Source organism: Protopterus annectens, chromosome 2.part1 (assembly GCF_019279795.1).
Source record: "Protopterus annectens isolate FY-2018-M chromosome 2.part1, PAN1.0, whole genome shotgun sequence".
In the NCBI taxonomy this organism is placed as follows: domain Eukaryota; kingdom Metazoa; phylum Chordata; order Ceratodontiformes; family Protopteridae; genus Protopterus; species Protopterus annectens.
In genome coordinates this window covers 1,337,403,420-1,337,431,273 of record NC_056729.1, presented here as the reverse complement: position 1 = coordinate 1,337,431,273, position 27,854 = coordinate 1,337,403,420, and positions in this window count along the sequence as shown.

Below are 27,854 nucleotides of genomic sequence, written 5' to 3'. Positions count from 1 at the left end.
GGTAGACTTACTGGGGGCAACTTTTTTGGAATCTGGTCCATGATCTTTCATCAGGAATACAACCTGGGTCAGCCCATAAAGGCTTGTACACTTCCTCAACCTCCTAATAATGCAGGGAAGCATATAAGCCTTCTTTCAGGATTGCCACCATTTTATTTATGTCCAAAAGATTTGTGGATACCATCCTGCTCTCGGAGTAAACTGTTCTGCAATTTGGTCCAATGATGGAAACAGTATATTTTGCAGTTTGTTTCACTCTGGAAATGTTGCCTTACTGCCTCGATTTACTTTCACCCCTATTATGAGCTAACCCAACTTTTATAAAGATTACTGTACTGCTTATGCATTACCAGATTAGGAATGGGTGAGTGTTACTTTATGTGGAATAATAAAAAAAATATATTTTCTGTGTAGCAAACATCTGATAATCAGAATTCTGATATCAAAACTGAACAATTAATTATCTATATTAGCTGGAAAACTGAGCGAACAGCAGCAGTAAAAAGGAATAGCTGAATGTTGGGATTATGAAACTCATCCCCTATTTCTAACATCAGTACATATATCACTTTAGGGTGTAATGGCAGAGCAGCACAGTTTTAACCAGTAGTGCTGCTGTTCACTTCCATTGTAAGTTAATATTAAGTACTGATGTAAGAATTGAAAGAACTGCAGGATACTGGAAATAACTGCAAAAAATGACTATTTTAACTACCCGGATTTGTGCTGAACAAGTGCTCGTCTCTCCTTTATGTGCCAAATCTTTTTGTGCCTTTCAAAATAAAAAAGTCTATAAACCAGATATGATAGAGGTGATTTATTATACAGTAGCAGCATAGAATGAAGACAGATGTCAACAATATCTGAATTAAATCTTACTGTCTCAAACAGTGTGGATAAACTGAAATTGACTTATATTGCCTGTACTCATTATACTGTCTGAAGCTTCTGTATGCAGAATTACTGCTTTCCTCCTAAATTGGCAGAACTAATACTAACTGCCTTGCTTTCTCTTGATTCTGGAATGCTAGACATTTGACCTGACTTCTACACTCAGTCCGAAGTGTCTGTACCAAACTTCTGCGGACTGCACTGCAATGACTTTGTGTGTGTCGGTCCTAACTTACTTACCGACTTCTGTGTCTTAAGTATCTCTCCTAATAATACTAAAACCTTGCAAATTTCTTACAAGTTCTACATGCCTCTTGAATCTTGGTTCTCAAGCCTCATACCATCTTAACAAGATCTGTACGTATTCAATGTACTGCACTTTTTTTGGTATATTTTATCTTTGAAAATATAATAAACACCAGCAGAACCAAGAAAACGAATCCAGGAAAGGAGCACTGAACCAGGATAAATCGACACTTTATTGAAATCCAGCAGATAAATAAAACGAAATCCAGCAGATAAATAAAACAAGCGCTTTCACTCGGTAAATACCGAGCTTTCTCAAGTTTATTATTATCTTTATGAAAGCTATTTCTCTGACTTCATTTATATCCTTCACCATACCTCTCAACCATACCATACAGAATTCTTCGGCATTTACCACTTTTGAGGTCCAAATAATGGGGTGTCACGAATTCCCGAGTGGCCCCCTTTATTCTCAAATTTCCCCGCTTTTTTTTCTGCCAATTTTCTGCTGATGCCATCACGTGCAGAGGCATGCGTGATGACGTCAACATTATGAAAAGCCTAACAACCTGTCAGAATTTGGCTGAGGGCTGGAAGGGTATGATTATTGAATGACTGACTTGTACACTTTGTTTATGTTTATAGTCAGCAGCAATGTGTAAGAGAGTTGAGTGTGTCTCGCACTGCAGCAACTAAGCTTCCTAATCTTTCCAGACCAGTTTAGAGAGGGACTGGACTACAGCTTGGACTGAGAGTGCTTTTTGTTTTTAATTAGATAGCCTGGAATACAGCATGACAGTCAGCAAGGCTACCCTGTCCCCAAGCAAGCGAGCTGTTCATTTTACAGTGTGCTGAGTGCAGCAGCAGCAGTTTCATCGGACTCAGGTCACAGTAGTGCAATTGGACCAGTCATGAAAAAATATATAACTTTTTCTACTTCTTCTCCCAGCTCCTCCTCCACCTCCAGGTAAAAAAATAAAAAGAAAATAATTGAATTCAGATTCAGTCATGATTTATTTATTTCATTAGCTGCCCTAGCTGTTTACTGGAGAGACTGGAATTTTGTAAAAGGAGTGATAACATGATGTTATACATGTTTGTGGGTATGTGCCCTTGTACTTGCAAAGTAACAGACTAGGGTCTGCGACTGTGGCTGAGTTTTTTTAAGTGGGTCACCATTTAGAATAAAAGATATGGATTTATTTTGAAAGCCCTGTGAAGTGACTTGAATTTCTGAAAAGTTTTTTTTTTTTTTTAATATGGTTAATTGCATACATTTTCATTAACTTTAAAGTGTTTTCATGCATATGTAACAGGCTTCTTCAGAACCCTGAATAAAAGAGGTATGTTACACATGGCTGAAAGTGCTTAACAAAGTTACAAAATTATATGGTTGACCCTATTTACTTATTTATTGGTTCAATTAATTTCTTTTAATCACATCTTCCTGATTTCTGTTGATGTTAATGTGCATTTTTATAGTTCTTAAAATTATATTGGAAAGGTATCAGCTTATGCTTGGACATTTAGCTTGGCATTTAGTAGTTTCTTATTTTACAGTATGGAAAATGAGAGCCATTTGATTTATATTTGGACCAGGGATTTGTTTCTATGTTTTTTTATTATTATATCTCTGGACTGAAATTTCACTGAACTTTGGCACTAAATCCATAGCTAGGTCATTTGGTGCACTGGTGGGCAGACTCAGTATGATGCCCCTCCAGCTACCCAAGGTTGGGGGGGGGGGGGTGCTCTGAATTGTAGCAAAGAATGTGTACTAGCTCTTTGCAAAGTACTTTCCAACATTTACAGATACTAGTACACCCACATATTCATTTAAGCAACCACAGTGTCTCCAGCAGCTGCTTAAAATGACTGCTGATCTACACTCACATTCACGCAGTCTGTTTGAAATGTTATAAATGACCAGTCTGTACTGACTAACGCTGTTTTAGGAGTTTGTGATGGCATAGAGATCAGGTGATTTTTGCCCAGAGAATGTGGGTGGGTTGCCTGTGTTGTGATTGTTTTAATACATTATAGTCTTATCTATATTAAAATATTTGAGTTTTGAGCACTTTTTGAGGGCTAGTTGGTAAAGGCCCACACAATGACTGGATGATTGTCTGCTATTAGATTTAATAAAAGTAGAATGTGAGGTGAAACAGTCTTATCAGAGACGGGCACTGCTGTATATGCCAATATATTAAAGCATGTGTGTAAGTGTGTGATTGTAGTATGACAGTACTGCGCAAAACAATGACACGGCACGACAACTCCATGATGGAATTGCAGTCCTTTTTGACCAAAATGCAGTAATATAAATAAAACAGTTTTGTTCTTGCTTACATTTTGTCTGTTATTTAATCAAAAAGGCTGAAGAGCAGCCACAGTTAATTTTATTTTTACACAAATTCAAATATTAATATAAATAAAACACTATTGTTGTTCTGCTCATTTTGTGTTTCATGATCATATCTGATAGTCTGTTCTTCAGTTTGCATTTACAAGCTGGTATCCCACAATTCCACTGGAGTGTGCAGGGTTACCTAAGTATGTTTGCAAATTTTGTTAATCAGCGCACAGATTTGCATCTACGTTTTGTGGGCCTTTGTCCAGATTTTTAATGTTTCCAAGTTGAGACGTATGATCTTCACTGAAACATTCCTTTCTATTATTAAAACTGCATGTAAAATGAAAAAATATAAAATGAAGATATATGTCTCTAGTAATATGTCTACAGTTCCAGGCCTATGCAAAGATAATACTGTATTTATGTCTAACAAACTACATTTAAATGAAACCTGGTCGCACAGCTGACAAATACTTATTTACATACTAAATAGGTCATACATTAATTTCAAAAAAATTAGATTACTGAATAAAACCAAACTCATTATCAGATAACTATTAATGTCTTATCAATTTATGACTGTTTAATGAATTTTAATAATACATATAGTAAGAATTAATGTAAATACTCAAGTAAATATTTGTTTCATTATATTAACGTGTTTGCTCATGTATATAAAAATGTACTAAAATATTAGAAAGAACAGTTAAACAACATGCTATTCTGGCTTTGTGTGTATTGTACTTGTGTTTTATACGTTATTTAACATCAAAAAATTAAATTACAAAACAGTGTGTTTATGTACTACATACCCAATTACCGAACCCATTTATGGGTTACTCAAAGTTAGGATTAGAATTTGGATGGATGAATGCTAATATTAAACCTGTTCATGGATAACATGGGGAATTCCTGAAAGGAAGAATGCAATCAAATATAAAAACAGTACATACATTTTAAGCATGCAGTTATGTTTGGTAGAGTCCTTGATATATGCCACCACCCTTGGGTACACACTGTGCCCCACCACGCAACCATTTGAAATAACTGCATATTGGTGTAACCCAAAAACTCATCCATAATTAAAACATAGGCAAACTCCTGAAATAAACCTGCAGCTTCACTCACACAGCCTCTTAAACATCACTCAACCCTCAGAGTCCAGATAACCTTAATCCTGAAACTGAAAAATAACAATAATGCTACATATAATTTTTAAGCTAGGGCTAGACTGCTGGATGTGAATATGCAAGAAATAAGCACAGACTTTCAGTCATACTACTTCCCAAAAGGCCTAGATAATGCTAGCCTGAACCCTACCATAACTGATGATGGATTAAGCTGCTGATTTTAGGAATGCCAAAAAAAAAGCCTGCATATTTACTCAAATTCCACCCTAAGAGTACTCCCAGCCCTCACAATCGACGATAAAGATAAGGTTAGCAAACGTCAGCTGTAAACCTAGCCTTATAGCTTTCAAAATACAGTTAGACCAGGTGATCACGTGTAAACCTAAATAAATCCTAGGTCTTAACTTATACTGCATCTCAAAGATTAATCCTTCATCACTGCCCTCAGGGCAAATCCAGCTCCTTCAGTTAAGGGTTCAGTTGTGTGGGTCATTGCAGCTACTTGGAATGTTTGGAACAGGGATGCTTAAAATTAGGTGACTGATGTGGACTGCATTTACTTTATGGATGCAACCAGAACCATTGAACCACTGACTTGAAGAAGACCACTGTAGTGCTTTCTAGTCAAATGACTGCTGATCTACACTCACATTCACGCAGTCTGTTTGAAATGTTATAAATGACCAGTCTGTACTGACTAACGCTGTTTTAGGAGTTTGCGATGGCATACAGATCAGGTGATTTTTGCCCAGAGAATGTGGGTGGGTTCATTTTGTGCAAAAATTACTGGTGTGAGAGGCAGAACTCTGAGAAACATTTAAGGATCTCCTGAACATAGTCTCTAAATAATATAAATGACATGTGCTAAAAAGGAAACCAACATGAAATAGCCTTTTGAACTAACCTTTTGTCAAAGCATGTAATTCCTTCTGCTGTGAAGATGCATTCATCTCCTGCATAGTATTATGTTTTGATAAAATAAAGAGCACCAAATTTGCGAGCCCACAGTATTATTTAATGAATTATAAAAATAATAAAACAATATTAAGCACTTTCATCAACAAGTATGACTTCTTCAGAACAGAGAATCATTCAAAATTCAAGTTTAAATACACAATACCAGTTAGTCATTGGTTCTAATCCAACCAATTCTAACAGTGAAAAATCACTGCTCATGAATATATAAATAATTAAAACTGAAGTATTTTTTTACACAGTTAAAATTGAAACATTAAACTCAAAAGCCCCATTGACCACAAAAAGTATAGTATACAACAGTTAATTACATGATAAACTCATTACATGAAAAAATATATCACTTTATAATTAGTTATACTTTAAAAATTCCTACAATATATACTAATATTGTTAGACTAAATCTGCCTTTTCCTTAAAAATGGGCATTATAGTAATGTGCTCATTTAATCCTGGTGGAAAATCAGCGGCTGGCCTTAACTGCCATAGAAGCTCCTTTTTGTGTAGCACATTTTGCCAGTCTCCACCTCTCACTTCAACAGTTACAAATTCAAGAATGGCAAACTTTAAACATGAAAAGTTAGTGCATAAAATACTATGCTTATATAGGGCATTGGTATCTTTCTTATTTTTGATATCATAAAGGTGCTCATATATCCTGGTCTTAAACATTCTCTCTGTCTTCCCTACATAAAACGAACTACAGGTGTTACACCTAGCTATATATACCAATCTGCTGGAACAGCAGTTGCCACTTTTTAAAAAAACATAACTTTTATTCTGGTTTATCAATGGCTATAGAGCTGTCTTGCAGAATATAGGAACAATAGGAACACCTGCCACAAGGTTTACTTCCACCCATTTTCTCCTGCATGTTTTTAAGAGGCGTTCCCCATCTCCAATAATGATTTTATATTAGGTCCTACTTTAGTGGAAAATATGGGTTTATCACCCAATATTCGAAATATCTCACTATTGGTTTTAAAGATGTTCAGTTCTTTATCAATATTCCCTTGATCTGGGAATACAAGGGACTGTATTGTATTACACAAGCCTGTTGGAAATTAGGTTGGTACTGAACTTCCGTGTCATTTACTTTTTTATTAATACTATCACCACCAGTACCTAATAAAGGTATATAAGTATCACCCCATTTTCTAAGAACATCTGTAAGTATAGGGTCAATAAAATGTCCAGGATAGCCTCTCTCTAAGAACATATCCCTTAAATGTTCAAACTCTGTATCACATCATTTCTCATAGCTGTCATCCTGGCTATTCTTATAGCCTGACCCTTAATAATACTTTTTTTCTGATAAATTGGGTAATGACTATTATAATGCAAATAGCTATTACAAAAGTATTTTTGCGGTAGATTTTGGAAATATATCCATCCTGAGCTTTGATTATTTTAGTATCCAAGAAGTTAATCTCTTGTTTATCAAACTGAAAGGTAAATTTCAAATATTCTGTAGTTTTATTCAAATACTGGATAAACTCAGGTATTTGTTCTGATCCTCCATTCCACAAGATAAAGGGGAATATTTTCAACAGCTCAAAGGGGTCGCCATGGGTGCTGCTTGTGCCTCCTTGTATGCTAACTTGGTTCTCCTTGGTTGGGAAATCAAACATATTTTTCAAAATGAATTATTTTTATCCAATGTCATATATTACGGCAGATTTTTGGATGATATCTTTATCTTGTGGAATGGAGGATCAGAACAAATACCTGAGTTTATCCAGTATTTGAATAAAACTACAGAATATTTGAAATTTACCTTTCAGTTTGATAAACAAAAGATTAACTTCTTGGATACTAAAATAATCAAATCACAGGATGGATATATTTCCAAAATCTACCGCAAAAATACTTTTTGTAATAGCTACTTGCATTATAATAGTCATCACCCAATTTATCAGAAAAAAAAGTATTATTAAGGGTCAGGCTATAAGAATAGCCAGGATGACAACTATGAGAAATGATGTGATAACATCGTTTGAACATTTAAGGGATATGTTCTTAGAGAGAGGCTATCCTGGACATTTTATTGACTCTATACTTACAGATGTTCTTAGAAAATGGGGTGATACTTATATACCTTTATTAGGTACTGGTGGTGATAGTATTAATAACAAAGTAAATGACACGGACGTTCAGTACCAACCTAATTTCCAACAGGCTTGTGTAATACAATACAGTCCCTTGTATTCCCAGATCAAGGGAATATCGATAAAGAACTGGAACATCTTTAAAACCAATAGTGAGATATTTCGAATATTGGGTGATAAACCCATATTTTCCACTAAAGTAGGACCTAATATAAAATCATTATTGGAGACGGGGAACGCCTCTAAAAACATGCAGGAGAAAAGGGGTGGAAGTAAACCTTGTGGCAGGTGTTCCTATTGTTCCTATATTCTGCAAGACAGCTCTATAGCCATTGATAACCAGAATAAAAGTTATGTTTTTTTAAAAAGTGGCAACTGCTGTTCCAGCAGATTGGTATATATAGCTAGGTGTAATACCTGTACTTCGTTTTATGTAGGGAAGACATAGAGAATGTTTAAGACCAGGATATACGAGCACCTTTATGATATCAAAAATAAGAAAGATACCAATGCCCTATATAAGCATAGTATTTTATGCACTAATTTTTCATGTTTCAAGTTTGCTATTCTTGAATTTGTAACTGTTGAAGTGAGAGGTGGAGACTGGCAAAATGTGCTACACAAAAAGGAGCTTCTATGGCAGTTAAGGCTAGCCACTGATTTTCCACCAGGATTAAATGAGCACATTACTATAATGCCCATTCTTAAGGAAAAGGCAGATTTAGTCTAACAATATTAATATATATTGTAGGAATTTTTAAAGTATAACTAATTATAAAGTGATATATTTTTTCATGTAATGAGTTTATCATGTAATTGACTGTTGTATACTATACTTTTTGTGGTCAATGGGGCTTTTGAGTTTAATGTTTCAATTTTAACTGTGCAAAAAAATACTTTAATTTTAATTATTTATATATTCATGAGCAGTGATTTTTCACTGTTAGAATTGGTTGGATTAGAACCAATGACTAACTGGTATTGTGTATTTAAACTTGAATTTTGAATGATTCTCTGTTCTGAAGAAGTCATACTTGTTGATGAAAGCGCTTAACATTGTTTTATTATTTTTATAATTCATTAAATAGTACTGTGGGCTCGCAACTTTGGTGCTCTTTATTTTATCTAGTTTTATTTAGAGCACTATTTGCACTACTTATTTGGACATAGTATTATGTTTTCTCAGTCATACCTTCACACTTCAAAATGTACACATTTCCAAAAACTCCAAGCTTCTAAAAAGTTGCTGAAAGCTACCTTCCCATAGCATCCATGGCCAAGTACAACAGAAAATATAATCTCACTAGATTGGACAAGTACAATCCCATTCAAGTTTAAGATTAGTTAGCATAAAATCACTTAAGAACCTACCTAATTAATATAGAAATATAAAAAAAGAATTCAAAGGTAAGTAGTGTTTAAGGCTCGCACCATGTACTATGCTATTTCTATTTCAACCTCATTGTAGATTTCATACTATTTCACACTAAACATTAAACTCTATTGTTTTATTGTTTATCTAGAATTTAGTGAGATGTTTAACTAGATGGCCACTAAATTTTGCATAAATGAAATACAACTAGAACTTTTACAAAGCCACTTATTGATCAGCATTAAAAACAATATTACACATAGAAGAGGAACCTAAACAACTCCGCCTAGCAATTACCTCTTACTATTGAAGCTTTTCAGATAAATTAACTGGTTAGTGAGATAGGACTGCATGCTTTATCACTTTAGTCAAAAATTCACCGCCTACTAGCAGACGGAATGTGTTGCATTACTGATCAATATATTCTGGCTATGTTGTGTTTTCAAAGTCTAATTTCTGAAGTCCTAGTACAAACGTAAACTTAAAACAAAGGCTGCATATACAAGCTGACATGAAGAAATAGTCCTCATTGGATGTACAAAGCTGCACAGTTAAAGACTGTTTGCAAAAATGTATGAAATGTACTTCCATGTTTACAGCAATAATGCAAAATGGAGCACAACGGGGTGATGTATGCAAACAGTAGGTGCAAAAAAAATAACATTAGAGCAAGACATTCTCTGATACCAGCCTTGCATACAACCTTCCAGCGTTGACCACTATCAGCTTCTTCTGAAGTGGGCACAGTATATCCCAGACTTGGTTAAACTCCATTCTGCAGACTCATGTTAAATTCAGTAAAAGCCAAGCCTAAAATAAATGTGTTTGATCACTTAGATACATACTGTTTGTCCTGACTCAGAAATAAAATTATCAGGTTTAATGCACTTGAAATTATGGAGCTGTTCTGACCAATACTAAAGACGGTTATGAACTTTTTTTATTCATTTGCTAACCTTGGCTCAGTAAGGCTTTTCTATACCTTGTCTGATGCAGTAAGGTTCCATCTGGTTAAATTCAACTTGCTGATACGGAACTGCCCCGACTGCTGCTTTTTCTATGAAACTGCATACAGTAAGTCACTTGTCTTTTCTACAAATTTCCCCTTTCTTCATGGTGGTCTGAGTATGGAGTTGTTATAAGTAAGGAAACAAGGGTTTGTCCTCTAAATGAGAGGATGCAGAGGGTTTATCACCAGCAAAAAATGCTTACATTTATTTTTTCAATGGTTTTAAAGTCCCCAACAGTGGTGCTTGGCAAGTTGGCTCTTTGCTGTTTTAACTTGACAAATCATAGAAGTCTCAGTTAATGATATTAAAGCTCTTAGAAAGTATTCACTAATTTGTTACTCTGTGTAAGCCCCTTATGCCAAGCTTACAAAACATGCATGGGATAACAAAGTATATGCCAATTAATGAACCACCTTTGCATATCATTATTTTTTATACTACAATTACCCAACAGTTAGTTGACAGTAATGCCCATGTATGTAAAATGCACTTTTGTCTGAAGACAACTGCTCTAGGGGAATGCCTCCGTTCCCCAAGCTGCAGTGAACCTAGACTGTATTACATAAATAAAAGACTGAAAAGTGTGACAGAATTTGCCCTTTAGTGCAAATTAATCTTTGAACTGTACTCTGAATAAATTAGTTATTTCAGAAGTAGAATATGACTTGGGCTCCACTACTAAAATAACTGCTCATGTGCACACTCACAAGTATAATCACCAAGTGCTGAAGTAATACACAGTGAATACCTGAAAGCTAATAAACAATAAAAGGCAAGCCCCCCACTTATATATACAAAGTCTAACACCATTGCCTCTTTGGGGAATACAGAAATTGCCTGTGATACCACAATAGTGATCTTTAAATGCAAACATTAGTATTCACACAGTAGTGATCACACATAAGAGTACTAACTTGTGTGTCAAATCAAGCTTGGCAACAGGATACCACATACAAACACAACATGTGTAGGTATATGATTCCCGAACAAATTAAAAGATTTGAAACACTCCAGAATGAAGTACACCACGTCCTGAAATGCTCTAAAAAGTGCATCCCACCACTAACCAAGTACCACTGCAAAACACACTCCAATTCCAAAAAAGGAGACATACAGAGCCATTCCCTTCCCATTCTCAGTGGTATTCAGAAATATACCAATCCACCCTCACTACAGACTGGAAACCCTGCCTACCTCCTTCAATTTGTCAATGACTATAGACTTCCACTTGCTTCCCTCCATAGGTCAGTGACTGCCCTGCTTCCTCCTATGCACCTACCAATACTAATATCTTAGGACAGCATAAGTAGCCACAGCCTCTACTGCATTCTCACATTCTAGACCTGTGAGCATTTATGCTTCTTCAACAATGAATGGTCAACATTCCTTGCCAATCATATCCCTCATCTGTCAGTGATCACAGCCTGTAAAATACTTGACCCATCTATTAATAATCACTACCCTCTGTTCTCCTTCTCAGTGCGCTACCATTAAGATGTGCCATCTCCTACTGCTGCAATCCCGCTCATGCTGACTGGTATAACTACACTACACCACTCTCCTATTAACGGTGGTCAGAAATCACCATTCAGCCCTCTATTATTCAACTTGGATATGTACTATAAAACATAAGGGGTAATAAGGTATAGTTCACACATTTGCTGATGGCTAAACTACGCATTATTACCAATATCAAGGACTAAAATTTGTGTAAATGGACAACAAATAATGACATTTATTCTAGAATAAGTTACAAACCACAAATGGTAACAATCTTTAATTTTCCACCAATGGTACTAAGTTCATACAGAAAAATGTTTATACAAATCATGCATATTATTTTTAGTTCTACCATATATAGAAATAGAGTACTCAAGTGTCATTATTTCAGTTTGTGTACAGTTCTATTACTCTGCAAATTTGTATTTGCAGATATTCTATAACCTCTATAGTAATCTTCAAAATACACAACAATTCTAAAAAGACTTAGGTGTTTCAGAACCCTACATTACTCTCCTCAGAAGAAATATAAGCAGTGGGTGGAACTGGACAGAATAAACATCCTTATAAATACTAGAAAACAAACATTTGTTCTTAACTGAGAGACAGAAAAAATGTAAGAATCTCATTTTTACAGATAACATTATTAATATCCAGAAGTATTTACCACCACAGTTATTACCACTTAACTTTAACATAGTTCAAAAGTAATCATCACATACAAATAAGGGGGAAATATTAAGGTAAAAGGTATAGGATACAAGCTTCCTGACACCCTATTATTGGCTTACAGCCTGTATAACAACTCCACTGCAGCACTGTATCACTCTTACGTGAGGCAGTCGGCCTTCTCTCCTTTCTAAGACCTGTACACACAATCACATTTGCAGAGGCATTCTATGCAAAGAAAATAAATATTTGACCCATCTTTTATGCAAGACTTGGAGAGACCTGTGAGTAAGAAACATTTCATCAAAAAGGAAAAATAATTTCAATTCTGCTTAAATATTTAATTTAGGTTCATAGGTAGGTACTAGGCTATCGGCCCTGGGGCCTATACAAGTCCAGCCAAAAAGGTACCCTGGCTTTTGCCACCCAAGAAAATTATTTTCCTGTGCCACTGTTGAGCATAGCCACAGAGGTGACCCCCGAGGTGAATTTCCTATTTCCCATCCAATCATCAAGATTTTTCTTGAAGAGTGCTAATGAGGAGCTTTGTTTGATATAGATAGGTAGTTTATTCCAGAATATGGGAAGTCTCTGGGACAGGAATCTATCCCTCCAGCATGTTCTGTTTATTGTGGTGACAAGGTTTAGGTCCCTAGAGCGTGTAGCTTGTAGGGATTGGGATTTCTTTAAATGGAGCATGTCCAACAGCTCTGGGTTTGACATAGCTTTGTATGTTAGGCAGAGATAACCTCTGAGTAGACGATATGCGACGGAGTAAAGCTGGAGTTTTTTTTGAGACGGTCTGCATAGGGCATCTGTTTGAGGCCGGTAATCCTCTTTGTCAGGCATTTCTGCAGCCTTTCCAGTGGTTGTAGATGTCTTGTGAGGTACATACCAAAAGGGGCGTTGTACTCTACAATGGGTCTAATGAGTGATGAGTAGAGGGGAACAATGACCTCTTTTTTTCTGGATGAGAAACCTTTTGTGATGAGATGTGCCACGTAGACGGATTTCCTGACTACTGTGGCGATGTGATTATCAAAGGAGAGACTACTGTCCATCTCTGTCCCAAGGTCTCTTATCACACTCTCGGTGTTTAGTATACTAACGCCTATGTTGTAGTTCATGTTTACAGAGTTTTTACCAAAGGGGATGACAATGCACATTTTGGCATTGAGCTTGAGGCCATGGCTTTGACACCAAGCATCTGTCTCAGTGAGGCCCTTTTGTAGGATGTCCACATCGTTAGGAGTTTCGATTATGGCTCCTAGTTTGCAGTCATCTGCGAACTTCATTAGCCAAAGACCTTCTGTGTTAGCCTGCACTTCAGAGAAGTAGATATCAAACAGGAGAGGACCCAGGACTGAACCCTGTGGTACTCCACTTGTCACTGGTCTGAAGTCAGATTTTGAGTCTGCTACTTTCACAGTGTGGGTTCTGTCAGTGAGCCAGTTGGCAACCCATCTTGTGACATAGGGATTTATACCTAGTTTAGTGAGTTTATCTATAATTCCAGAGTGGGGGATGGTGTCGAAAGACTTGGCAAGATCTAGATAGGCTGTGTGGACCACCTTACCCTTGTCTACAGCTTTGGTGACTGCTTCAAAGAAGTCTATCAGGTTTAGGAGACATGATCTGCCTTTTACAAACCCGAACTGGGTGGGGTCCAGAATTTGGAGATTACCAATGTCTTTGTTTATAAGTTCCATGATGATACGTTCCATGGCCTTGCAGACCAGGCTTGTCAGGCTAATGGGGCAGTAGTTCCCGGGGTCCGTGGTGGCTCCCCCCTTGTGGAGTGGGATAACCGTCGCTGTGCGCCATTCAGCAGGCACAAAGCCTGAGGTGAGGCTATGATTGAATATGGTACTTAGGTGGGGTGCCAGTTCGTTCTGAAGTTTGTGTAGAACGCAGCCTGGTATGTTGTCTGGTCCCAAGGATGCTGTGCTCTTGGCTTTTTAGAGTGTGCTTTTTACCTGTGCAGCCATGATTACAGGAACTTTGCATTCTTCCGGTATAGAGATGGGCTCTTTAGGGGGTGAGAGAGAGGTAAAGTTAGCACTGAACCTATCTACCGGGATGTTGGCAATATCAGTTGGGTCTGTATATTTAGTGCCATTGTGCTGTAACTCAGTGCAGATCTGAGTGTTGCCATTGAGATTCTTGACACAGCTATAGAATGCTTTGTGGTCGTCTTTTAGGCGATTTTGTTTTCGTAACTAGCTTTGGAGGATTTTATCAGGGATTGCAGATTCTTACTGAGGCTGACCAGGGAGCTCCTCCACTCATGGGATTTTACTCTCTTTTTCAACAGTTTCTTCCTTCTGTTGTACAGTTTGTTTATGGCAGGAGACCACCAGATTGGCTTCCTTTTTTTGGAGGATAGCGTCTTGGTTCTGTTTGGGATAGCATGATCCATGCACTCATGTAAGTGCAAAAGTGCAATTGTGTAGGATTCAGTAGTCGTAACTGTATTGTCCATCTGCATGGGTGTCATGAAGTTCATCACTTCTGTCTTAAGAAGCATGAACTTGGCTTTGGAGAAAATTTTTAGCATGGTTTCCTTAATGGGGGCAGGATGTGGATATCTAGGGTAATTAGCTTATGGTCGGATTGGACCAATGAGGCGTTGACTTCCGGTGTGGAACACCGGTCACTCATGTTGGTAATGACTAGATCTAGGATATTGTTTCCCCTGGTGGGGGTGTGGATAAGTTGATCCAGGGCATTGGAGTTTATGCATTCCAGAAAGCTTTGAGCTAAGGAGTTGGTACATGAGTAGTTTTCCCAGTTAATGGTGGGGTAGTTGAAATCACCCATTATTAGGGTGTTTGGTTGAACCCTAATATTTTCCAGTACATCAAGAAAAGAGGAGTGGGAATCCTGGGGCATGGTGGGTGATCTGTAGCAAGCTACAATTTGGGTTGCAGTTTTGCCCAGAGTTAGTTGCACATGGATAACCTCAGCTGCATTATCCTGAGCAACTAGCCTGGAGGTGTGGATATCCTTAATGAATATGGACACACCTCCGCCTTTGGTGTGCCGGTCCAGCTTATATGGCCGAAAAGTGTGGGATGAGTTACAGCCTGGTTGTGCAGGGGTGCTTTCTGGAGCCTTGAACCAGGTCTCAGTCACTGCACAGATATCAATGTTCTCCATTTTAAGGAGTGCCTTGAGTGAGTGCATTTTGAGATTTAGACTTCTAGCATGGAGTAGCATCACCCTCAGTTTTTGCTTGCCTGTTCCTGTTACGGTGGTGAATTTGTCATTTGAACCTTGCCTAAAAAAGGCACTATAGGAGCGGCAAGAACCTTAGCCAGTATCTGGAATCCCAGGGGTGACAGGTGTAGGCCATCTCTGGCAAAGCATCGTGGTCTGTCGACCATGTCATCCCAGGCAGACAGATACTGGATCCCTTTAGAATGGCAGCAGAAGCTTAGCCAATTGTTGAAGTCAATCATTTTGTCCTTGTACTGCGGCATCATTCTGGGTGATGGCAGAATGCTACTCAGGGCTAGGGTCATACCTGCCTGGGCTACAAGATCGGACAGCTCCTCCATGTCTCTTTTCATGTAGTCCAGGTACGTCTCAGGTCGTTCACACCAACATGGACAATGACAGAGTCATATTTGTACTTGTTGTGGAGTGACCTGAGTGCGTGAGTTATGTGGCGGATCCTGGCACCCGACAGGCAGCTGACAGTAACCTTCTCCTTATTTAGCCTGGTGAGTGGGACATCAGTGTGCCTGACTATAGAGTCACCTATGACTAGTGCGTTGGGTACGTTGTTTTGCCTTATTGGCTGTGGTTGAGTGGCACACTGAGTCTGTGGGCTATGTGTCATTTGGGTTGTGTTGGGGGGTGGAGGTTGCTTGCATTTCTGCTTTGGAGGTCTCTGTTGCTTGAGCAGATTATTATTGAGAGCCTCCACGAATGTTTTTGTGTTTCTATGTGTGGATTTTGGTGGTGTAGATTTAGTGAGACTATGTGATGAGTGTGGTGTGGTGCAAGTGTTTACCTTCTCCTCTTGACTGTCAAGTTCAGTCTTGATTGGAGAGAGCTTTAAGTTTGGCTAGTGCATCTCTCACAGGTTGTAGTGTTGGGTGATAGGAGGACAGGGTTGTCTGTGTACATGAAGCAATGTCTACATTGCCCAAGATGCCCAGATTCATCAGATAGACAGGAGAGAACACTGGGAGCTGACCCTTGGACATGCCTGAATAAAAAACTATTTTCCTCTAGATAAGTGAGGAAAGTGAGTACAAGAGCTGTTTTTCTCTAAGCAAGTGAGGAAAGTAAGTACCAAAACTGTTTTCCTCTAGGTAATGATGGAGGTTGAGTGCTGTAGTAATTAGTAGGTTATTTAGTGCTTACAAGTTCTGAACAAGTGCTGATCACGAATAAGCAAATTCAAGTGCTAAAAACTAAGAATCTGTATCTGGACTAATCTAGTTACAGGAAAGGGGAGAAACAAGTGCAAATGCGGGCTTTTAAATCAGAAAGTTGAGATATGGAAAAACTGCCTAAACAGTCAATAACTACAATTTCTGGGCCAGAACCACTCCTTATGTGGTAGATAGGTTACCTAGTGCTTACCACTCCCACTGATGAGCTAGAAAGTTTCCCTCCAACACAGAAAGCTTGGGGGGGGGGGACTCAGAAGCTTACATACAGTCCTGGATGCAGCAAATCTGAATCTGGACTACACTAGTTACAGGAAAGGTTTATATATATATATATATATATATATATATATATATATATATATATATATATATATATATATCTACAGAAATGTAGCTAAAACAGCAGTAAAAACAATTCAAATGCAGTGCAAGCTAGCACACTTGAGTATGTAGCAATGTTAGACCAAACAGTTTAAAAAAATGCAATTAAATTAAAAATGACTAAAAACAAGTGCACAAGGAGTCTATTAGGTAGAATGAGGTAAAGAGATGGGACTGGGGGGAGTGTCCCAGATCAAATCTACAGTGGGGGCGGGCAACTGCAAAAGCCTCCAAATTTAAAAAAGACAGGAATAGGGAGAGTGGGTATGGGAAAACAAACACCTTCAGCAGAGATCTGAAAAACTATACAGTGAAGCAAAAATAACAGTGCACAACTCTGAAGTCAGCCAGCAATGATATAAAATTAGTCAAACAACAATTACCAGTACACAACTCTGAAGTGCCAGAAAAATATACTCAGCTCTGTATATCTCCAGATAGTTTGAAGAGCACTCTGTCAGGACACAGGAAGGCTCCAGCAATGATATATGTCTTGTGCCAAGATATTTCTTACAGTCTTTTTCTTCATGTTTTAGCCAAAAAAGTTACCTGTTTGCATTTTTTAGTTTGTTCTGGAACCTTAGTGTTGGTAGCTTAATTTGCATTCATGGGAAGATTTTGTTTCTACATTATACTGCACTTCTATTTCCACATGTACAAAGCTACGTGTTTGCATTTTAAACCCTGCTGGGCCTTAGTATTGTTTTATTTTTATTCAGTTATTTAGTCATTTATTACTGCAGTTTTCCCATGAAATTTTTGCACAGTCCAGTGCCTTAAACTGTAGCAGAATTTCAACAGTGAGAGCACTGTTTTATGTGCGCCAAGATTTGTGCTTCACTGCTTTTACAGTGTTGATATTCCACTTTCGCTCTTACAGTTTTATATTCTGCTTATTTACCTGCTTCATGTTGAAATATAGTGCTCCATCCCCCACTGAGCCATTAAGCTAAAGCTTCTGAAAGAGCTCCAATAGTAGCTTCATTTGACTGGACTCTCTAGCTAACCTGTTTCCACCTGGATTTTTTTCCAGCCCTCCCACCTTTTTCCTATGGTGGTTTTATAAAGCGGTCTCTCTGACTCTTATGGTAATCTGATTTCATCTTTTATTGCTATTGTCTGTTGTATAAGCTATTTAAGTACTTTTTGCACCTACGTTTTTTCTTAGATCCAGGACACTAACTACCCACCCAACAAACCAGTATTGCTCTTGAATAAACCTCGTTTCCTACATATTGTATTCTGCTCATTTTTCCAGAGCTTAACAAGCTTGGCAGTATAGCTTATATTCAAGAGTGTTTTATTTATCTTCTTTATTTGTCTTTATTTACCAGGAAAGCTCGACTAGGAATACCAATTTTTAGTGGAGGCCCGGGGAGAAAAGGTCTATCTGCTTACACTGCATTATACTAGTTCCAGTTAAACACAGAGTAGTTACATTTATACACAAAGTAGTTAAATTTATACATTCTAAGATTTTACAGAGGTGGAAGTTACTAAAGAGAAAGCAGTTGTGTGTAAAAATTGTCATTTCAGTGAGAGGTTAAAATGATTTGGTTTATGGAGGATATTTGAAGAGTATCGTATGGTGAACACAAAGTCATAACCTTGTGATGAGCATGTGCAGGACAACAATTTGTTAAGATGTTGTTTAAGCAATGGTGTAAAACTACTGAGTTTGTCAGAGAGTTTTATGTGGGGACACTATTCCAGAGTTTAGCAACGTATTAAGAGGAGAGCAATTTTCCTGCAACATTATTTGACTTATTTGTAAGTAATAAGAATTTGTTACTAGAATAGAGGTTCCTTGCTGGACAGTAGGGCAGTAATAAGTTTTGTAGTGCAGGGCATTTTTCTGAATGATGAACGAGTTTGTATGCTATAGTTAGTTGCGAATATATTAGGTAGTCGTGTAATTCATGCCAGCTTAATTGCTTTAAGCTATGACAATGATGGGTCCTATGAGGGAGAACAACAGTGTCTGTTATTCTTAAAGTGTATTAGTACTGGTTTAAGCACTTGGGCTTCAGGCCAGTTATTTTACATTAAGAAGGTTCATGGTCTGCACTCTTGTGGGAGAAGAGGCTGGACTCTGCCCTTCTGAGCTAGGAATTTCTGGTTAAAGGTTTATAGTGCCTGAATATTTGAACTGTATCTTACTGAAATTGGTACACCTTGTTTGCTGTAGCATAGACTAGATCCAGGCCTGCTGAATCCAGGTTGGTGGCACAGCACGAAGCATCAGAGACTATCCATGTGCAACTAACAGTGGGTAAAACTGCCTTCCAGTTTATAGCCTGCTACAGACCACCCTACCAAACCCAGGAACCCCACTCGGCCTTTCTGAGAACACTGGAAAATATGAAGGTCTCTCTAAACACCATTATATTGGGCGACTTCAACTACCCAAACATAGACTGGGAGCATTACTCTAGCTCCAACACCCTAGCCCAAAGGTTCCTAGAATTTATAAACTCAAATGCTATGGAACAACTTGTTACCACTCCCACAAGAGGGGAAAACATACTGGACCTGATCATCACCAACATGGGGACTCTATGCTCCAGACCAGAAGTGTATCCCTCACTGGTAAGATCAGACCATAAACTAATTTCACTGGATATTCACCCCCTGCCCAGAAAACCACAGTGAAAAACTTCTCTAAAGCAAATTTCACACTCCTCAAAACCGAGGTGGAATCCTTCAAAGCCCCCGGGCCTGTGGAAAATACGTCCCAGACCGCAGAATCCTTTATAAATGCATTCTATGAACACCTTCAGGAATGCATGGATCATGAGATCCCAAATAAAACCAAGACCCAATCCTCCAAAGGCAGACATCCTGTCTGGTGGACCCCAGCCATAAACAAACTATACAATAGAAGGAGGAAGCTACTAAATGATAGAGCAAAATCCCAAAAAGGGAAGGCATCACTGATCAGTATTAGCAAAAAACTACGGGCACTCCTAAAATTGTCTAAGGCCAGCTTCGAGAGAAAAATTGCACAGGACACTAAGGATAATCACAAGGCTTTCTTTAGTTATGTTAGGAATCTGGGTGGTAATTCCCAGATATGCTCAGAATTAGTCCAAAATGACAAAAAATACACTGAACCCACAGACATTGCCAACATCCTAGCTGACAGGTTCAGCGCAAACTTCTCCCCCCCTTCCCACCAAAAGGGCAAATATCTATCCCAGCAGAGTGCTGCTCCCTGACATCTCAGATGCTCAGGTAAGAGCCGCCCTCCAAAGCAAAAAACACAGCATCAATGGGACCAGACGGTGTCCCGGGCTGCGTCCTACATGAACTCCAAGAAGAGCTAAACCCAAACATAAAACTACTGTTCAATCTCAGCCTTACTACAGGATATGTGCCCAAAGAGTGGCGTACAGCAACAGTGGTCCCTCTCCATAAAGGTGGTGCCTCAACGGATCCTGGAAACTATCGCCCCATAAGCCTGACTAGCTTGGTCTGTAAAGCTATGGAAAGGATCATCATGGACCTCATAAATAAAGATATTGGGGACCTACAGACACTGGATCCTACCCAATTCGGCTTTGTTAAGGGCAGATCCTGCCTCTTAAACCTGGTTGATTTCTTTGAAACAGTCACCAAGGCCATTGACGAGGGAAAGGTGGTCCACACAGCCTACCTGGACCTCGCAAAAGCCTTCAATACAATACCCCACTCGGGCATTATAGATAAGCTCACCAGCTTAAATATAAACCCCTATGTCACTAGATGGATTGCAAACTGGCTCAAGGACAGAACCCACATGGTTAGAATTGCTGTTGCCATGTCAGACTCCAAACCAGTTACAAGTGGTGTCCCACAAGGCTCAGTCCTGGGACCTCTCTTGTTCGGTATATATTTCTCGGAGGTACAGGCCAACACGGAAGGACTGTGGCTGACCAAGTTCGCAGATGACTGCAAACTGGGTGCCATAATCGACTCTCCAGCCGACACAAGCATCCTCCAAAAGGGCCTCATAGAAACAGACAACTGGTGCCAGAGCCATGGCCTCAAGCTAAATGCCAAAAGTGTATAGTCATCCCCTTTGGCAAAACAAAGTGCCCACAAATTACCACATAGGTGGTAATCCATTACGACAGAAGAAGTAATTAGGGACCTGGGGACCCAAGTTGATAGCAATCTCTCATTTGACAACCACGTGGCCAAAGTGGTTAGAAAAACATTTTATATAGCCCACCTAATCATGAAGGGATTCACATCTAGATCAGGGGAGGTCACCGTGCCTCTTTACTCATCCCTCATCAGGCCCATAATTGAGTACAATGCCCCTTTTGGGATGTACCTTACCAGACACCTGCAGCAACTGGAAAGACCCCAAAAGTACCTCACCAAGAGGATCAAAGGGCTCAAACAGATGCCATATGCTGCCCGGTTAAAGAAACTCCAGCTCTACTCAGTGGCATACCGCCTGTTCAGAGGCGATCTGTGCCTGACGTATAAAGCCATGTCCAACCAGGAATTAATGGACATGCTGCACCTCAGAAAATCCAAATCCCATCGTGCTACGCACTCGAGAGACTTGAACCTCAGCACTGGAATAAATAGGACATGCTGGAGGGACAGATTCATAACCCAGAGGCTCCCTTCACTCTGGAATAAAATCCCAGTCCAGGTTAGGCAGAGTCCCTCATTGACTCTCTTCAAGAGGAATCTTGATGAGTGGATGGGAGATCGTAGGTTTACCCCGGGTATCACTTCTGTGTCACTGTTAGACAGAGGCACAGTATACTAACCTCGAAAAAGGGCATAGCAAAATTAATTTAAAATGGGTGGCGAAAGGCAAACACATTCTGGCTAGGCTTATAAATGCCCTAGGGCAGATAGCCTAGTATGAACCTATGAATAGTAAAATTTAGTTATTTTATTGTAGAGGGAGGCAAGGTTTTTTCTTTGAGTATTGTTTATATTTGTTAGGATAAAAGCAGTGTATAAGAGAATCAGCAATACGAATGGGAGGGAGGTTGGCACAATGGTTAAAGTGTTTACCTTAAAAATACAAGGTACAGGGTTTGATTCTCACATGGGGTGGTTGGCTAGGCTTAAAATAGTCTACAAAGGCAGTTAGTCTAGTACTAATCTAATAACCTATGAATGTGGCGGCTAGAGTTTTTCTTGCAGTATATATAAGGAATCCCTTGATCCTGTAAAGGAAACCTAGTTTATGGTGTGTAGATTTAATGGTGTTCAGTATATGCTGGTCAAATTTGAGACTATCATCTATTATAACACCCAGAAGTTTACTGTGAGTTATAGTTTCAACCACAGTATTATTTGCTGATTTTTATGGTAACAGATGACTTATGATTTTGGCAACATTTTGAGGTAAAACGCATTAACTTAGTTTTCTTGGGGGTGAGTAGGAGGTTTTATTCTTTGAGCCAGATTTCTACAAAGGAGAAAGATTTTTGGGTAATATCTTGGAGCTTATTTATTGTTGAGGTCACACGTATTAATGTTAAGCCATCTGCCTACTGAACTAAACTAGAATGGTGAGTGGAGATAATAATTATATTAAAGAGAAGAGGACCCAGAATATAGCCATGAGGTCTTAACTTATCTAGTGCCATCCAAAGTACTTTTTATTGCTAAATTGTACTTGCTATGTTATTTTGAGCGACTGCTACGGTTTCCTGCTTTTATTTGTGCATTTCACTGTATTTTTGCAAAATATTGTTCTTCCTTTCACTGTTACTGCTGTAAGACTGTCTTTAAATTGCCATCAGCAAGGGATTTTCAGCTAGTTGTTTAACTGGCTTGTGGCAGCACTACTCCTGTGGGACTCTCCTACTGTGTTTTTACATTAGAATAACTTGGTTTATTCGAAATGTGGAAGGAGGAGTTTGCCTGGTCTATCAGAGTTGTGAAATGCATAAAAGGATTCAGTGCAGTCATTGTAGACAGAGGGCTCATTAGTTAGTTTTCATTTTTTTCTATGCTGGTATTAAATTCAGAGTGTTTGCACAGATATGCTCATCTCACAGCAGTGGTTGGCAGTGCTCTGTACAGCAGCAAACACCTAGAAAGCAAATTTTCCCTACAGAATGGTCCATAAAACTGTATCCTGCACAGCAGTAACAACAGAGCAACCCGCTGTAGCGCGGCTTTGCGTGATTTTGTGCATAGCGCTTCATCGAGCAGCGCCGCTTATTTGGGTTTGAGCCTTGGAACTGATCTAGTTCTCATAATAAACACCCTATTCCTATGCTAAAGCCTAGCACTTGCTCATTAAAGCAATTATATAAGTCAGCACTAAAAAAATTAAAAGCACTACACCCTCACAAACTCCCCTTGAGTAACTTGTTCCCCACTGGCCCTTTTTTTCAATTATAAAGGAATTCCCAATACTATTCTAGCATGTCCAAAGGTCAGTTGTCAATCTCCTCTCCGGTCTAGCTGGTGAACCTGGGAATCTTGAGGCAATGTTACAACTGCCTAATGTACACAGACAACCCTCTCCTCCTCCCAACAAATTCCAACACATGTGAGAGATGCAACCATATAGCCAAACTGGAGGCTAAGCTCTCTCAACTCAGTACTGGCGTAACCAGTCAGGAGGAGAAGGAAACCACACTCACTACAATTCCAGTCTCACACAGACCTACCACGACAGCAAACCAAACACATAAACACACAAAAACATACTTGGAGGCTCTAAATAAAAATCTGCCTAAGCAGCAAAGACCTCCAAAGCAGACACCCAAGCAACCGCTACCCCAAAACAAAACACATGCAACACATAGCTCACAAAGCCAGTGTGCCGAACAGTCACAGCCCTTAAGGCTAAACAACACACCTGATACACTTGTAATAGGTGACTCTATCATCAGGCACACTGACGTCCCGCTCACCAGGCTGAACAAGGAGAAGGTCACGGTGAGCTGCCTATCGGGTGCTAGGATCCGCCACATAACACAAGCACTCAGGTCACTCCAAGGCAAGTACAAATATGACTCAGTCATTGTCCATGCTGGTGCGAATGACCTGAGACGTACCTCCCTGAACTACATGAAAAGAGACATAGAGGAGCTCTCTGGTGCGAATGACCTGAGACGTACCTCCCTGGACTACATGAAAAGAGACATAGAGGAGGTCTCTGGGCATGTAGCCCAGGCCGGTATGACCCTGACCTTGAGTAGCATCTTACCCTCACCAAGAATGATGCCACAGTATGAAGACAAGATTATCAATTTCAACAATTGGCTTAAGTATTGGTGTCATTCAAAGGGGATCCAATGCCTGTCAGCCTGGGATGACATGCTCGACAAGCCACGATGCTTCGCTAGGGACGGCTTGCACCTGTCACCCCTGGGCTTTCGGATAATGGCAAAGGCTCTTGCTACCCCATAGTGCTTTTTTAGGCAAGGCTCAAAAGACAAACCCGCCTCCATAGGTATCACAAGGGATAAGAAACTAAGAGTAATGCTACTCAACGCCAGAAGTCTAAACCTCAAGATGCACGCTTTCGAAACTCTCCTTAGCATGGAGAACATCGATATCTGTGCAGTAACAGAAACCTGGTTCAAGGCTCGAGAGCACCTCAGCACTACCAGGTTATACCTCATACCATGCTTTTCGCCCCAAAACTTGGACCGAACCACAAAAGGAGGGGAGTATCAATATTCGTCAAAGATACCCACACCTCCAGGTTGGTGGCACAGCACGAAGCATCAGAGACTATCCATGTGCAACTAACAGTGGGTAAAACTGCCTTCCAGTTTATAGCCTGCTACAGACCACCCTCCCAAACCCAGGAACCCCATTCGGCCTTCCTGAGAACACTGGAAAATATGAAGGTCTCTCCAAACACCATTATATTGGGTGACTTCAACTACCCAACCATAGACTGGGAGCATTACTCTAGCTCCAACACTCTAGCCCAAAGGTTCCTAGAATTTATAAACTCAAATGCTATGGAACAACTTGTTACCAGTCCCACAAGAGGGGAAAACATACTGGACCTGATCATCACCAACATGGGGACTCTATGCTCCAGACCAGAAGTGTATCCCTCACTGGTAAGATCAGACCATAAACTAATCTCACTGGATATTCACATCCCGACCCCACCCCATGCCCAGAAAACCACAGTGAAAAACTTCTCTAAAGCAAATTTCACACTCCTCAAAACCGAGGTGGAATCCTTCAAAGCCCCGGGCCTCTGGATTATCTGCCCAGACCACAAAATCCTTTATAAACGCATTCTATGAACCCCTTCAGGAATGCATGGATCATGCAATCCCAAATAAAACCAAGACCCAATCCTCCAAAGGCAGGCGTCCTGTCTGGTGGACCCCAGCCATAAACAAACTATACAATAGAAGGAGGAAGCTACTACATGACAGAGCAAAATCCCAAAAGGGAAGGCATCTCTGATCAGTATTAGCAAAAACTACGGGCACTCATAAAATCGTCTAAGGCCAGCTTGAGAGAAAAATTGCACAGGACACTAAGGATAATCACAAGGCTTTCTTTAGTTATGTTAGGAACCTGGGTGGGAATTCCCAGATATGCTCAGAATTAGTCCAAAATGACAAAAATACACCGAACCCAGAGACATTGCCAACATCCTAGCTGACAGGTTCAGTGCAAACTTCTCCCCCCCCCACCCACAGGGCTAATATCTATCCCCGCACAGTGCTGCCCCTGACATCTCAGATGCTCAGGTAAGAGTTGCCCTCTCCAAAGCAAGAAACACAGCATCAATGGGACCAGGCGGTGTCCCGGGCTGCGTCCTACATGAACTCCAAGAAGAGCTAAACCCAAACCTAAAACTACTGTTCAATCTCAGCCTTACTACAGGATATGTACCCAAAGAGTGGCGTACAGCAACAGTGGTCCCTCTCCACAAAGGTGGTGCCTCAACGGATCCTGGAAACTATCGCCCCATAAGTCTCACTAGCTTGGTCTGCAAAGCTATGGAAAGGATCATCATGGACCTTATAAATAAAGATATTGGGGACCTACAGACACTGGATCCTACCCAGTTCGGCTTTGTTAAGGGCAGATCCTGCCTCTTAAACCTGGTTGATTTCTTTGAAACAGTCACCAAGGCCATTGACAAGGGATAGTGGTCCACATAGCCTACCTGGACCTCGCAAAGCCTTCGATACAATACCCCACTCGGGCATTATAGATAAGCTCACCAGCTTAAATATAAACCCCTATGTCACTAGATGGGTTGCAAACTGGCTCAAGGACAGAACCCACATGGTTAGAATAGCTGGAGCCATGTCAGACTCCAAACCAGTTACAAGTGGCGTCCCACAAGGCTCAGTCTTGGGACCTCTCTTGTTCGGTATATATTTCTCGGAGGTACAGGCCAACATGGAAGGACTGTGGCTGACCAAGTTCGCAGATGACTGCAAACTGGGCACCATAACAGACTCTCCAGCTGACACAAGCATCCTCCAAAAGGGCCTCATAGAAACAGACAACTGGTGCCAGAGCCATGGCCTCAAGCTAAATGCCAAAAAGTGTATAGTCATCCCCTTTGGCAAAAACAAAGTGCCCACAAATTACCACATAGGTGGTAATCCATTAAGTACAGAAGAAGTAATTAGGGACCTGGGGACCCAAGTTGATAGCAATCTCTCATTTGACAACCACGTGGCCAAAGTGGTTAGAAAAACATTTTATATAGCCCACCTAATCATGAAGGGATTCACATCTAGATCAGGGAGGTCATCGTGCCTCTTTACTCATCCCTCATCAGGCCCATAATTGAGTACAATGCCCCTTTTGGGATGTACCTTACCAGACACCTGCAACAACTGGAAAGACCCCAAAAGTACCTCACCAAGAGGATCAAGGGGCTCAAACAGATGCCGTATGCTGCCCGGTTAAAGAAACTCCAGCTCTACTCAGTGGCATACCGCCTGCTCAGAGGCGATCTGTGCCTGACTTATAAAGCCATGTCCAACCCCGAATTAATGGACATGCTGCACCTCAGAAAATCCAAATCCCATCGAGCTACGCGCTCGAGGGACTTAAACCTCAGCACTGAAATAAATAGGACATGCTGGAGGGACAGATTCATAACCCAGAGGCTCCCTTCACTCTGGAATAAAATCCCAGTCCAGGTTAGGCAGAGTCCCTCATTGACTCTCTTCAAGAGGAATCTTGATGAGTGGATGGGAGATCGTAGGTTTACCCCGGGTATCACTTCTGTGTCACTGTTAGACAGAAGCGCAGTATACTAACCTCGAAAAAGGGCATAGCAAAATTAATTTAAAATGGATGGCGAAAGCCATACACACTCTGGCTAGGCTTATAAATGCCCTAGGGCAGATAGCCTAGTATGAACCTATGAACCTTGCTTGCCAACAAGCTTAGAGCAGCTACTTGAGTTTCAAGTGGCAATACTATGGCTTTAGTAGAATTCAGTATAGTGTAAACATTAAAGTTAGTAGACTTTAGTACTGTTTAGCATAATCTGCTCCCAACAAAGCACCCTTAACAACCTTATAACCCCAAAACATCACCCCATACTAGCTCACTCAAGGACTGGACACTATGGATATGCAATTTTCTAACTTTCCTGCAGCCAGCTTGGTGTATATTGGCATCTTGAGGCAAAGTAGAAATTGTCTCATGTTGACTGACGACCACTTAATCCTTAAAGATGCACATACAATATGGAAGAGCTATACTTAAACAATGACAGTGGAGGCTAAACTCTTGTACACAAGCATACATCAGGTTGTCAAAACCATGCACACAATATACACATAGACTAATGTATGCTAACACACGTAAAAGCAATCTTGCTAAATAACAA